The sequence below is a fragment of the Mesoplodon densirostris genome, chromosome 3 (assembly GCF_025265405.1).
Source record: "Mesoplodon densirostris isolate mMesDen1 chromosome 3, mMesDen1 primary haplotype, whole genome shotgun sequence".
Lineage (NCBI taxonomy): Eukaryota > Metazoa > Chordata > Mammalia > Artiodactyla > Ziphiidae > Mesoplodon > Mesoplodon densirostris.
In genome coordinates this window covers 168388334-168404587 of record NC_082663.1, presented here as the reverse complement: position 1 = coordinate 168404587, position 16254 = coordinate 168388334, and the positions used below count along the sequence as shown (strand labels likewise).

Genomic DNA, 16254 nt, shown 5'->3' with positions numbered 1-16254 from the left:
GTGAAGTAAGTCAGAAAGAGAAAAACAAATACTGTATGCTAACGCACATATATAGAATCTAAAAAAAAAAATGGTACTGATGAACCTAGTTGCAGTGCAGGAATAAAGATGTAGACATAGAGAATGGACGTGAGGACACGGGGTGGGAGGGGGAAGGGTAAGCTGGGGCGAAGTGAGAGTAGCATCAACATAGATACACTACCGAATATAAAATAGTTGACTGGTGGGAATCAGCAGCATAACGCAGGGAGATCAGCTCAGTGCTTTGTGATGATCTAGAAGGGTGGGATAGGGAGGATAGGAGGGAGGCTCAAGAAGGAGGGGATATGGGGATATATGCATGCATATGGCTAATTCACTTTGTTGTACAACAGAAACTAACACAGTATTATGAAGCAATTATACTCCAATAAAGATCTATTAAAAATTTTTTTAAAAATAGCAATTATAATTGTAGCAATACTCCTAATAAAGACAATAGCCAAGCTTTTTGAGTGTATTCCTGGCCGTGGTCCTAGTGGCTTACATACATCACCTCATATAATCCTTGGGACAACTTTGTGGAGTGAAAACATTGAACAGTTAAGAAACTAAAGTATAGAGATATTACAGTAAGAAAAAAACTTATCATAGTTAATATATGACAAAGCTAAGATTCAAGCCTGTGCTCTTAACCATTCCATTAACGTATGTGGTAGTTGCATGCTCAATTGTGAGATGTCAAAGAATCTGTATTCTGTAAGTATATTCTATTTCTAACATTATTAAATAATATACGTTAGCTATATATTAAAGGCAACACGGTGGGGGTATACTTTATACCTTCCTAAAAAACAATTTTTAGGTGGTTAATTTAAAATTAGCATTTAACAATGAAGGAAAACTAAACCAAAAGAAATATTAATTTACTTGAAAAACGTACTCATTGGATCCCAAGCCCATTTAAAATAAGCCCCTGAAAACAATTATAATAAAAGATGCCAATACATCCTTAATAAGGTCAATAATGAAAACTATAGAATTACTTTAGGAGTCAGTTATGTGCTATATAACCAAAACACCATCTAACTCATAAAATTATTGAGGGTTATATAATATCCTTAAAGCATCACTTGTCCTTTAAGTTATAAACCTTTAGCAGATATTTATAGAAGATGTTATGGAAACAACCTTAAACCTTTAACTATGTTAAACAGAGGCCACAGATCTGCATATGTGACTGATATTTTGCTAAATTTCCCTAACAGCGTTTAAGTGCTAGAAATATAAGATGCCAAAACACTGCAAAGTCAGCATATAATATTACTAAGATTGTGAACATTAATTATGTTTTAACAGGTTTATTTAAAATGATAATTATATTTAAATATGTTTTAAATTGAGCTCCAATATAACTTTAAACATATTTGATCAAAAACACTGAAGTATGGATAGTTAAAAATATATGTATGATAAGTAAAAATCTTAGTATTTACCTAGTATAAAATAGCATATAAACTCATTATAAGTGAAATACTTCCCATTCATGTCATAGTAAACAGTGATAGTTTAGAAAATATTTGCAGAATAATGACCAAAGTTTGTCTTTGCTGCACAATAAATTTTTAAAATCTGGTGGAGAAAAATATGAATTAATTGTAAATTAAGAGAAATAATTGAATGTCTACTATCAATACTTTGTGTTGTAAATTTTAGAGAAGATCAACTTGCAAATTCCTTTGAATACACCAGCAACAAAAGAAAACATTGAGAAATTAGATTTCATGAAAAATTTTAAAAAGGGAATCAAAAGAAACGATCAACAGAGTAAAATGAGAACCCATAGAATGGGAGAAAATATTTGCAAATTTTATATCTGATAAGAGATTAAAATCCAGAACATAGAGAGAACTCCTAAAGCTCAACGGTAATAAAAACAAACAATCTGGTTTTGAAAATGGGCAAAGGACTTGAATAGACATTTCTCCAAGGAAGATATATGGGTGGCCAATAAGCACATGAAAAAATGCTCAACATCACTAATAGAGAAATTCACACCAAAACTACATTGCAATACCATTTCATACCCATTAAGATGGTTACTACCCCAAACCAAAACAAAACAAAAAGTCAACAAACAAAAAAACAGAATAACAAATGTTGGCAAGAATGTAAGGAAATTGGAACACTTGGGCACTGTTAGTGGGAAAATGGTACATCTGCTGTGGAAAACAGTATGGCAGATCTTCACATTATTAAAAATAGCATTGGGACTTCCCTGGTAGCACAGTGGTTAAGAATCCACCTGCCAATGCAGGGGACACAGGTTCGAGCCCTGTTCCAGGAAGATCCCACATGCTGCGGAGCAACTAAGCCCATGTGCCACAACTACTGAGCCTGCACTCTAGAGCCCACAAGCCATAACTAATGAGCCCGTGTGCTGCAACTATTGAAGCCCACACGCCTAGAGCCTGTGCTCCACAGGAGAAGCCACTGCAATGAGAAGCCCGCACACCGCAACAAAGGGTAGCCCCCACTCGCCACAACTAGAGAAAGCCCACGTGCAGCAACGAAGACCCAACGCAGCCAAAATAAGTAAATAAATTAATTAATTAAAAAAATTCTTGTGTAAAAAGAGCATTAACATATGATCCAGCAAAAATCCTTTCACATACCTTGTCAGGCTTCAGCTGGGACAAACAATATTCCTGGCAGTACTGAATATCCCCTTGGACACAAGAGGTGTCCCCAAATATGGTGAAAAAGATACTACCCTCCCAAGATTCAGAGCCACTCCTAAAGAGAACCAAAAGAAGGACTCACACAATTTCCTTGAGAGCTGGCAGCAGTCAGTAGAACCCTAGCCACAAATAGAATGTGACCTGCAGTTTTGTCCAGGCATATTTTTGGGTCCCCCAACCTGACAGTTGTCAAGCTAAGTTCTCAGGACACAAAATACAAACAAGAAGACTATAGCTGTCTCTGGAAGAGAAGGGATGAACAATCAATGGACAGCCAAAAGCAAAGTAAGTCACGATCCAAAGATCTAAATCTTACAAATGTGTTTTGCCTGAATTTGGGATAGAAGGGACAACATGAAATTTTACCTTTCTCTCTAGAGATCTGGGAGAGCTGACTTTGGTAAGAGTTCTTATTCTTTGTTGGTTTCTGCCAGCTTTCCTAGGTCCTGTCTAGGTTCTGGGGCCAGTGTGGTGTCCCAGCAGTCCTCATGCTGGTCAACAGACACTGTAGAGGTGGAAAAGTAATTTTTCCTGTATCTTTTCTGGTGAATGCTTGGGTGAGACCCCTTTTTCTCTAGGGTATCTCAAAAATAGATGTTTGTCTAGGTTAAAAGTTCTCTACTATGGCCACTATAATTCAAGATTATCTTTGGTAAGTTTAACCTGCATTGTTCAGCCTTAAAACAAAAATTTATTAATCTGAAGGCTCACACTGGACACAGTCCAGCTTAAGTCAGAAACCTGGTCCAGTTTCTAAGTAGGACCCATTCTGACCTCAGATTTAGTCCAGTTTCTGACTGAGTCTGACCCAGGCCCAGTCAGGCCCCAGATGATTTGTGGACCCAGTCTAGAAGAAGAAATGTTCAAATAAAATCTCACAGCTCGGGCTTCCCTGGTGGCGCAGTGGTTGAGAGTTTGCCAGCCGATGCAGGGGACGCGGGTTCATGCCCCGGTCTGGGAAGATCACACATGCCGTGGTGCGGCTGGGCCTGTGAGCCATGGCCGCTGAGCCTGAGCGTCCAGAGCCTGTGCTCTGCAATGGGAGAGGCCACAACAGTGAGAAGCCCACGTACCGCAAAGCAAAAAAACAAAAAAAACTCACAGGTCATAATGCAAAAGCTGCAGAGCTAGGGTCCTAGAGCACATACTCATGAGCTCTCAAGGCAGCAAGAAAGCAGCAAGCTAAGGGGCTCAACAGGTACCTATGTGTGGTAGCTCATTACTCTTGGGGGCTGTCAGGGGTCTCCTTCAGTTTCTTCTTCTGACTCAGGAACTGTTAAGACATAAACTGAGGCATATTAAAAATGTAAGTTTATTTGAGCAACAATTGATTTGAATCAGGCAGCATCCAATCTAGCAGATAGAAAGGAGCTCCAAGGAGCTGTACAAAATGAAAAACTTTGGGCCTCCCTGGTGGCGCAAGTGGTTGAGAGTCCGCCTGCCGATGCAGGGGATACGGGTTCGTGCCCCGGTCTGGGAGGATCCCATATGCCGCGGAGCGGCTGGGCCCGTGAGCCATGGCCGCTGAGCCTGCGCATCCGGAGCCTGCGCGTCCGGAGCCTGTGCTCCGCGACGGGGGAGGCCACAACAGTGAGAGGCCCGCATACCGGAAAAAAAAAAAAAAAAAAAAAAAAAAAAAAAAAAAAAAAAAAAAAATGAAAAACTTTTACAGGCAGAATGGAATGGGAAAAAATAAGTTATACTGGCAAAAATATGGGTTAGTTATTGCAAGTTACTTTCCTTTAGGGAATGGCGGGGGTCTATTAGATCACCTAACTAGTGCTGATCAGGTAGTTCCTGATTGAGTGGTTTAAGATTACATTTCTGACAGAGTCGAAATAGTAATTGTCTTGGTTTGCTCATGTGGGACTTAGCATATGTGACTCCGTCTTGGGCTTGTTGTCTTGTCTTGTTTTTGACAAACCCGTGTCTATTCATGGACAAATGGATAAGTGTGGTAAATACATAACATGGGATATTATTCAGCCTTCAAAAGGAAAGAAATTCTGACATATGCTACAAGATGGATGAACCTTGAGGACATTATGCTAAGTGACAAAAGCCTGTCACAAAGACAAATACTCTGATTCCAGTAATACAAGGTACTTAGAGTAGTCAAAATCATAGAAACAGGAAACAGAATACTAGTTGCCAGGAGCTTTATGAGGGGAATGGGGAGTTACTGTTTAATGAGTGTAGAGTTTCAGTTTTTCAAGATGAAAAGGGTTATGGAGATGGATGGTGGTGATGATTGAACACCATTAGGAACCACCACTAAACTGTACACTTAAAAATGGTTAAGATGGTGCATTTTATGTTATGTGCATTTTACCACAATAAAAACTTATTTAAAAAATAGAACAGACATATATTCCCAAATGCTAAAAACAAACAAGCAAAGAAAACAAAACAACTTTTGAATAACTAGATTGAAGTAGTAATGTGAGAGGAAAAGGAAGAAATCAACTAAATCATTCAATTAAAGTTTATTGAGTGTGTACTATTTCTCTGAATTAGATTTGAATGCAATGGGGAGAGGGTGAAAAAGAAGCGAGATTTCATTTCTCTAGGAAATGTCATTCTAGTGGGGAAGCTAGAGAATAGTAAAGTAGTCAAATAGATAAGCAATACTCTTATATGTTTTGGTGTTACATAGGAAATCAATACACTGAGTAATAAAACAGAATAACTTGAGATGGAGTGGCCAGTAAAAGCCTCTCTAAGGGGACAACATTTGTGCTGAAACATAAAGGATAAGAGTGATTAAGAGAAGAGCTGAAAGAAGAGTAATTTGCATAAAAAAAATAATTGAAAAGGCCCAAAGTTAAAAAAAAAAAAAAAATACTGTTCAAAGAATCAAAGGCAGTGCAAACTTGTCTTCCTATGAATCCAGTAACTTAGGTTATGTGGCCCAAATTTAACTATTCTTCTTAGCCCTTTGCCATTTTGAGTTATTCTTGAAAGTCTGGTTGATGACAAGCAAAGAAGATATGGGGACCAATTAAGGGGGTGGGGAAGGGGGAGACTAGAAATGAAGAAGCTGAATTCTGATCCCATTGGGCCAATGAAGAATGAAAGGACTGGAAGAGAGAAGAAGAAAATTGAAAGGAGCAAACAAAGAAGGAAGACTCTAGGCTTTGGAAAAAATGCAGGGTAGCCAAGATTGTCAGAAAACTACAGGCAACCCCGTGTGAAGGAACTCCCGGGATTTCCATAGAACATGCACATTCTAAAGACAGTTGAAGTCTGCACATACAACAGACAGGGATCTGAAGTAAGAGGGAGGGCGGAAGCAAGTTCTGGGCAGTGTCATGCAGATAGAGCTAAAGGTAAGAGACAGTTTAAGGAACAGTCACACTGTTTCCTTTGGAATGGCAAGTGAAAGAAAAGGATTACCTGCCTCCTTCTCAAACTAGAGCTAAATCACAAAAACAAGATTTCATCAAACAGTGGGAGCCTCCAGGAGAGGGGAGTAAACCTGCCTTTCTTATTCAGCATGTAGCTTAGCTCACTCAAGAGGCAAAGAACAATTAGAGTTTTTAAAATGTATGGTTAAGTTATATACACAAAGCACATATTTTAAATACAATTTTCTTAACACAGTTATACGTACACAGTTTTAATATTTCTGTACCAACTTTAGTACTTAATGATAACAGGGGGTAATCTCGATAGAACTATTTGGCTGTTGCATCAAGATTCTGTGAATTTTCAGAGAAGAAAATTTCTATTTCACTGAGTAGATTCAGGCTATGTTTTCAGGAATGGTTGTGCAGTGTTTGAGAGCTAGCCAGTCTGTGTTCTAAGAGGTAAAAAATGGATAGGAGGTCTCATCTGGATCCTCTATTCATATATTGTTCACTGGGTTCTCTCCTACAATTGTGTGGTTGTATGGTCCTGTGCGAGGAGCAAAGGGCTCCTTAGGTTCAAGCTGTGGAAAAACATCCTTTGTTCACACTATTTTTACTCTCCATGTAGCACTTCCAAAAATCTTGAGGCCCATGACTGCCACATCCATGGGTAGAATATATGTAGTGCTGTGAGAATGTAAATGAGAGCAAATTGGATGATTATGCTTGATTAAGTATCTAACATTCATTCATTTAAGCAGTATTTTTTGGAGTGCCTCCTATGTGCCAGGTACTGTTGATTTCCCTACTGAGAAATCACCAGGGAATAAAACCAAGTCCTTTTAGAATTTACATCCTGGGGAGGTAGAGGGAGAAAAGATGAAAAAAAAAAAAGTAAAATTAGAATACATCAAATGTTGATCCCTGCTGGATAAAAACATGATAAAACAGCATCAAAGGAATAGAGGTGCCAAGGTAGGAGGGTGCTTTATACAGACTACTTTATGTAGTAAATGTAGGCATTGCTGATGAGATGGCACTTGAACAGATACCAGAAGGAGGGGAAAAGGAGGAGCCTCAGGAATATCTGAGGTAAGAGTTTTAAAAGGAGTAGAAACAATGAAAGCAAAAGTCTGGATGTGGGAATGTGTTTGCTGTTTCGGGGAGCAGTAGGGAAGTCAGTGTATTTTGAGCAGATTAATGCAAAGAGGATAATGGTGGCAGACAGGATGAGAGGGGCGGTTGAGATGAGAATGCAGACAATCTTGTAGACCAATATCCAGACTTCTTTGTTTTCCCATCGAATGAGGTACAAAGTTAATGGAGAGATTTAATTTGGGAAATGATTGAATTTACAGTATTTAAACATTTTTTGAATAGGTAATACATTTAGGTGGCTTATGGATAAAGATGACATAGAACAGTTTTACACTACAAATTCTTGCTCTCATCCCTGTCTCCATTCACATGATTTACCTACATTTTCAGAACCATTTTTGTTAGCTCTTATATAAGTTTATCTTCAGACAAATACAAGGATTTACAAATATATTTATATCACTACTGCCTCACTTTTTACACCAATGTTTGTCTACTTTATTTACCATGTTTCTTCTTGCCTATTTTCATTTAACTGTGTATTCTGGAGACTTCTCTATTAATAAATAGAGATTACTCTCATTTAAAATTTTTATACAGCTGCATACTATTCCATTGTATGGATATACCACATTTAATTAGCATTGACCTATTTTTGTCTAGTTGTTTCCAATTTTTGCTATTATAACAATGTTGCAGAAAAACTACTTAATTTTATATTGATACATGTGAAGTAGTATTCAAATGAATACATACTCAGAGCTGAGGTTGTTCAGTGAGGTTATAGGTGTATACTTTTGATAAAGATTGCTAGATCCCTTTTTGAACTTTCATCATCTTTACTCTCATTAGCTATCACATAAGATATAATTTGAATTTATCTTTTTGAGAATTACATTGAGCATCGTTTCATATACCTATAGGACAATTGTGTTTCTTTTTTTCCTGTTAAATGCCTATTTCTTTCCTTTGCTTATGTTTAAAATTAGGTTACTGGTTCTTTTTTCTTTTTAACTTCAGCAGCCTTTAATATATTAGGAAGAATAGGCTTTAGTGTGTTTTATTTGTTACAAATATTTTTCCAGTTTATCTTTTTGTTTTAATTTGCCTTTATTCTTGCCTTAATTCTTTGTTTTTTGCTTTAATTATTAATAATAAAATGAGTGACAAACTTTCTAAAGGCAATTTTGGCTGCTTTGTTTTGTGTAGATTACAAATGGGTATAGATGGAAACAAGGAGGCAAGTTAATAAGCTACTGCAGTAATACAGGGGAGAAATGATGGTGGCTCAAATTAGCATGACAGCAGTAAAGAGTTGGAAGTTATCAGATCTGGGGTGTACTTTAAAGGTAGAGCCAGCAGAAATTGTTAATGGATATGGGCTGTGAGAAGGGGAAAAAGAAGATTTGAGGATGAAGACAGTGTTTCTAATCTGAGCAACTACAAGATGGATTTGTCATTGACTGATTCCATGGAAGATACAGGTTAAGGATGAAATTTCCAAAGGTGAGCAGACAATTGGATAATCAAGGGAGAGCTATGGGCTGGAGATAGAAATTTAGGAGCTGCCAGTATATAAATGATGTTTAAAATCATAAGACGGAATAAGATCCCACAGGGAATGAATGTAGAGGAATAGGAACTGAGCCCTGAGGAAATGAGGAAAAACTAACAGAAGAGAATGAAAAGAGATAGCCCTTGTATTTGGAGGAGAACGAGAGGGCTGAGGTCCCAAAAGCCAAGTGAAGAAATATTTCCAGGAATGAATAAGCATCCTTACAAAATGCTGCTTATATGCTGAGTGAAAGGGAGGACCAAGAACTGTCTATGTAATTTAGCAATGTGAATGGTGTGACTTTCATAAGATTTATTTTGGTAGAGTAATAAGATGAAGGAAGAGTAAGGATATAGTCAATTTTTAAAAAAGCACAGATATTATAGCATATGGTATGTGTTGGGCTGTACCCCACAGGTCTGCAAGCCCTGTAATTGCCCAGCCACAAGACCAAAGAAGGAACCCCGTGTCAGCGACCAAGACATCAAGGGTTTATCAGATAGGGGACCTTACATGTCTGAAGCAAGGTCCTGGAGTGACACCCCAACCTGCCACCCTGCACGGTAGATGACAGGCAAGACACGGCAGAAGTCTTCCTTCCCTATTGGGGAGGTTGTGGAGATGAGGTTACCAGTTTAGGGGGAAATGACATCAGGTTGGCTCTTCAGTTGCCAGGGAAACCAACAGAGGGGCACATCCCTCACAGCCCACTGGCATTAACAGCCATCTTGGGGCAGATGTTTCCCCTTTGATAAACTACCGTAGTGGAGCCATTCTGATCTAACGATTAGGACAGTCACTGACTGGGGCAGTGGAGGTGAGGTAGGGGAGGAGCAGGAAGCACATAGGCAATTATTGATTAAGCTCTGTGATTCACAGGTCAGTCATACAGTAATTCTGTTTTTAGTTTTTTGAGAAACCTCCATACTGTTTTCCACAGTGGCTGCACCAATTTACATTCCCATCAACAGTGTAGTAGGGTTCCCTTTTCTCAACATCCTCACCAACATTTGTTAACTGTGTTATATATCCAAAAAATAAAAATAAAAAAATTCAAAATGATATGTGAACCCCAATGTTCACAACAGCATTATTTACAATTCTCAAGATATGGAAGCAACTTCAGTGTCCATCAACAGACAAATAGATAAAGAAGATGTGGTACACACACACACACATACACACACACACACACAATGGAATACTACTCAGCCATAGAAAGGAATTAAATTTTGCCATTTGCAGTAACACGGATGGACTTGGGTGGTGTTATGCTAAGTGAAATAAGTTAGATGGAGAAAGAAAACATTATATGATGTTACTTATATGCAGAATCTTAAAAATACAACAAACTAATGAATATAACAAAGAAGCAGCCAACTTACAGATACAGAGAGCAAACTAGTGGTCACCTGTGAGGAGAAGAAAGTGAGGAGGGGTAATATAGGGGTAGGGGATTAAGAAGAACAAACTATTATGTATAAAATAAGCTATGAGGATATATTGTACAATACAGGGGACATAGCCAATATATTATAATAACTATAAATGGAGTATAACTTATTTATTCAAAAAATAGAAGAGGGGAAGTCAGTCATATGAATAAGTCTAGGAGAAGAAAGGACTGGTGGAGCAGGGACTATACAGAGAACAAGAGAACAACCATCCTGAGTGGCCTGATAATACAGTATTCTAATTGAAATGATGCAGTAGAGAGCACAATTAAATGTTATAGAAGAAGAGAAACATGTTGGCATTATGTCCTTGAGTTGATTAGATAACATTTGGTCTATCCCAGATTATACTGTTTGGTGTTCAAAAGGAACATGCAGTCAAAGGGTTCTATTTGCTCCAGCCTTACTCATCTGTCTACAGATAGGAGTAGAATAAAAAGAAAATTAAATTGAACCAGTACTTCAGCACTTCCAGGCAATTATGAGTGATAGGGAGGTTTGTGTTATAGTTGATGCTAGATATGAGATTATAGACCGTGGGATTCAAACTGGCCAAGGATGAAGTTAGGACATGAAAGGGTGAAAAACAATGGAAATGTACTAGAGTAATAGCTTATAGGTTCTAGGGTAGAATAGCAATTGTTGAAACTGGGAAATTAATGAGAAGACCTTGAAAGATAGAGGGTGATGTTTGGAAACTAGAATGTCTGAAATGGAGGTAATGGGGAAAATGTATTAACAGGTTGAAAAAAGAAAAACAACTATTGAATAATATCATAGTGTGCTATGGGATAGAGAACACTCATTTAAAGAGAGAAATTTAAGGAACTTAGAACCAGGATTTTGGAAGGATTATCTGTGTGACTATTAAAATGGTTCAAGAGCAAAGACAGGAGAGAGGAACAGTAAACCAGGTACCAAAATCTCCACGGGATGAATGGAGATTTTGCATTAGTCAGTAAATGATAACATGATGTCTCCCTTTTAATTTGCTTTACATAGCTTCAGTTTTATATCTAGAACATCATATTTATCATTAGTATTCAATAATACTGTAAAAAGTATATAAATCATCTAACACTAAAAAATAGTCCCAAGAACTTTAAATCTGTGTTTACTTTCTTCTTTGAAACTCCTATTTGTTTGTTTCTTTGTTTTCAGAAAATAGCGTGCTTGCTTTAACAAACTTGGATAATAGAGCATGGTACTAACTACTTTTTTAAATTCCTACTCTGTTTATCTTCCATCTCAGACTTCAGCAATGCATTTATTTCCTCAAAGTTATTGCCTAGGGGAACCACTGATTCTTATATATTATGTGATCTAGTACCCTTATTTTATAAGTGACAGAACTGAGACCCATAAAAAGTGTTGCTTGTTTAAGGACATTTGTCTAGTTAGTGTCAATTCCCAGTTGGGTCAGGATACCAAGATTAATGCCCTGATTTCTGGTCTAAACTGACTTTATGTAATGGTGTGGGAGTAGGTCTGATGAGGTTGCTCTAAAGATATAGCCAAATAAATCACATAGACTCTAGGATTTGGTTTTGACCTGCCCAATCTGCTCTGCCATTAGAAAAAAGAAAAATTCTAACAAATTATAACTTGTTTCCATTCTGAAAAGGGGATGAGCTATAAACTTTTTACACTCTCAACTTTGGGAGACTATATATATATTATATATATAATATATATGCTATATATTATATATGTATTATATATATAATATATTATATATATTATATATATAATACATATATAATATATATATATATGCAGCATATATATATGCTGACCCTTTTCCCTTCCCCTTCTTTTCCTTGGGAAAATACAATGAATAAAGACTTATTGGTACCGAAAAAAATAATATATAATATAATATAATATATATATTATATTATATTATTATTATTATTATTATTATTATATATTATAAAATATATAATATATAAATATATATAATATATATAAATATATATATTATATATATAAATATTATATTATTATATTATTATTATATATTATATATTATAAAATATATAATATATAAATATATATATAATATATTATATTAATATATTATATATATATTATATATTATTTTTTTCGGTACCAATAAGTCTTTATTCATTGTATTTTCCCAAGGAAAAGAAGGGGAAGGGAAAAGGGTCAGCGTGTGTGTTACAAAATGATAGCAAATGGGAAAGGAAGTACCTGGCACAGCAAAATCAACCAACAAATAAACACTGCACAGATGGGGTCGCCAAAGCCCAAGGGGGCTCAGTCTCCTGCAGTTCAGTAATGAGAGGAAGGGATGAAGAACAGGTACATGCTTTTCTACCCTCCCTCCCTCCCTCCCCTTAAATTCAAGATTTCACACAAAGCTTTGGTTTCTAGCAGTAAACATGGAGTTAATTCGTCCATCTCCTATTAAACAATCCTGTGGCCCCTTTGACGTAAGTTTCTTGCACCTGCCTAAAAGTTCCTGAGCGACTTGGCTATACATTCATCTTTCCTTTCGTGGTCTCCCAACCCCACTTTCTACATGGAAGGCCCCCTCGTTGCTCCTCTCTACCCTAGGATTAGAGATTAAAGTAGGTTTTAATCCATCCAAAGACAGCAGTCTGTTTGGCATGAATCCAATCGAGGAATGGTCATGACTCAGGAGATTGGGAACAAGGGATGGAGAGTTCTTAGCTTCTTCAGGATTTTTGCACAAATCATTTAATCACAGACACCCCACAAATTAAACGTATAGGTGTATGGACTATTTTTGGGGGGGCACGAAGGGGGAAAGAAGAGGGGGTAGGAATACAGTTTTTAGGACAGAAGATCTTGTTCGAAATAGGAAACAGGGGAAGAGGAACACAAAGGAAAGTGTAGCTCAAGACCTCCCACTTCAAGAAGAGGGGCCCCCAATCTTATGTTTCAGATCTTTTTGGCTGGTGCAGACCTTTTGTCAAAGATGCTTTGGCTATTTTTCTCAATATAAAAAGAAGTTTGTAAACAATAAAACCCCAAAAGAACATGGAGAAGACCAACACATTATATTTACACAAACTAGGCCACCTAGCAACCACCAAATCAGCTACTTGTGAAGTCCTACGAAGCCCAGACAAATACAATAACTAGAGGGGGGCAGCAGTTGGGGGAGACAAGAACCCAGGATCAGACACACATCATCCAATGCGTTCTGTTGCATTTGCTCTGTTACAACACAGTGAGGTAGGTTTGCAGTGATCTCACAGCATGTAAATGAAACCCCCTTTTCTCCTTTAGCTACCGTGACACTAATTACTGCGGCAGCAGGGCAGGACACTGGCTCTGGGAACCACAAAGAAGCCATCACTGATGGTCTCTCTGGAAACCAAGGAGGAAAAGCCCAGAACTGTTAAAGATTAAGGATCTTATCCTTCATATATCCATCCCTGGGCAGCTCAAGACGGGTACCGAGGCATCATTCTTAAAACCTGTCCTTGCCAACTCACAGTTTTTACAAAAACACGTACAATACACCCTGTTGTGCGTGTTAGGCCTAGCCCAATCCGGTGAAGGATGGACCTGGTATGTAAAGCGAGTCCTGTGCCCTGGGATTAGAGGTCCGGAACAGGAATCCTTTATCACACATACAGATGACCTCTGCCTAATCTTGGCTTCCCCTCTCTGCACCTTTTACCTGGCCCAGCCTCTCCTAACCTCTCTGTACCACCTTTTCCTGTTCAGACCAATTTCCAATCTTTCAGTAGAAGGAGACCATGTCATGGGGCAACCCAGTTAAAACCTAGTCTCCAATGAAACATAGAAGATGGAGGGGTTTCAAGAGGACACTGTGGCAGAAAAGCCAGCTCTAATTGGCAAAAATGAGGTAGTTCAATAGGCTGTACGCTCCAAATAGTTGTTCTCTCTGGTGATAGAGCAACAAAAAGTATTCCTGCTGTGCAGACCCAGAGCTGCTGCCTACTTATCCCTGAGATTGTTCATGTACCTGAGAACACAGTGCAGGAATGAGGGCCTTAGATTAAAATACACAAAAATACAAAACCAGAATATTTATATTATGAAAAAAAAAGTTAAAATGCACAAGATACGTCATTCACACACCAGCTAGTGCAGTTGGCATCCTGGAGAAAGTGGGACCCAAGGTTCAGTCATCCAAGGGAGCAAATAAATAAAATTGTATTGGCCCGGAATAGAGTGGGAGTGAGCTTAGAAGCAGGAGGTCTGCAGCTGTTCCCTCAACCCCCCTTTTGCCTATCATCACAACCCACTGCTTGGGACAGTTCTCAGCACTCTGTCCTAGGAGGGGGTTATGAGGAGACAGGATGCGGAAAACCCTGCCTTACCCCTGAGATATTTCCTCCCACAGAATGCAGTGGCTTGTGGGTTTGGGTCCATCAATCTGGTCTCATGCTTAATCTTTTCACTCTGGCACAGGAAATATGATTCCATATCCTTCTTGAAGAGTAAAACAACTTCCCTATCCAGGCCACTTTCAAAAGCTGGAGATTCTGGGGGTGGAGACTCAGATAAAGCATGCAGGAAGGGTTACCCCCCAAAGCCCTCACGTGCATTTGGATAGAGCGTGATTGGAGTTTCTTTGCATCACCCCTTCCCTCCACCAAGAGGGAAGAGGGGATGACGCTGTAGACCCCGGCCTGAGATATATGGCAGTGCCAGCTGCCCCCTACCCACCCTGTCCCCCCTTTCTCCACTCTGCCGATTGATGCCTGTTCCTCAAAACTTTCTGATCACAAACGGATAACCCCTATCCACTGTGGCTCAATTCTGGGCCTCTGGGAGCATGGCAGGGCTATGGATCTCTTCTTCCTCCTCCCGAAAGTAGGCTGGCTTTCCCTGGGATCTGGGAGCTTGCTGGGCCTTCAGTGGATGCGAGGCTACCATATGGTTGATGCTCCGGCAGAAGTGGCACTTCTTGGGCTGGGGTGGCCGTTTGCATTCCTTGGCATGATGGCCTAGACCTCCACACTTGTAGCACCTGTCTCCCTTTGATCTGCGTTTCTGCATGTTCTTCCCTTTGGGCCGCCTCTCACTCCCAATGCAGGACACCCCACCAGGGCCGGTGACTCGGATAGATTCCAGGCCCTTGGCAGACTTCTTAAAGGTGAACTCCACGGCCTCACCCTCCTTCAGGGTCCGGAAGCCCTCCATGTGCAGCTTACTCTGGTGCACAAAGACATCCACCGGGGGGGTCGAGTGTGACCCCGGCGCGGGCAGTCATGGACAGGGAGCCGAATCCCATGCGCACGTTGAAGCACTTAACAGATGCCGGCTCCGCGCAGCAGCTGCGGCTCCTCGGCCGCCCGGGCCGCGTCCTCCTGCGCCTCCTCTGGCCACCTGCAAACTGCTGGTTTGACACAAAGCTCATGGTAGTCGGCTGAGCCCACGGCCCCGGGCCCCAGGTCGGCCGGCTGCTGGCCCCAGAGAAGTCCGGAGGCAAAGGGCTATATATTTTTAAAATACCCACAAAAGTACTCATGCTGGCATCCAGATTTTATACACACTGACTGCCATTTACTTTAATCAAGCAGTGGCCTCCACTATGTCAGTCTTGGCTGTCATGAAGCAGAAAATGGAATACTGCCTCAGCAGACCCTAGAGAAATTCTATAATGGAACTTAACTCACTAAATGACGGCTAATAATTATATCACATAGGTGAGACAATCCACTTGAAAATAAGCTTAGTATAAAGCAATGTGAGTATCGAATAGAAACATTTTCATTCCCTATTCAAAGGTATCTTGTTTTAAAATGTACCTTATATCTTATCTTCATGTCATATGCAAGTAGACAAATTCTGGTCTATACTAAGAAAGTAAGGTTAAGAATATTTTCCAAATTATAATTTAAGGAAGAAAAGCCAAAACTAAAAATGACAGTTTAGGAAGGAAAGAGGTCCACATTCTGAGATATATGTTGTTTAGAATTTCCAGTATTAGTTGTCAATTACATGTATTTTTAATTTATTTTATTTTTGGCTGCGTTGGGTCTTTGTTGCTGCACACAAGCTTTCTCTATTTGCAGTTAGCGGGGGCTACTCTTCGTTGTGATGTGTGA

General features: G+C 39.1%; 1 pseudogene; it reads right to left on the bottom strand.

The window, feature by feature from the left end:
- Window positions 1-14956: 14956 nt before the first annotated feature.
- On the bottom strand, window positions 14957-15563 carry LOC132485941 (protein lin-28 homolog A-like; annotated as a pseudogene).
- Between the last annotated feature and the right edge of the window lie 691 nt (window positions 15564-16254).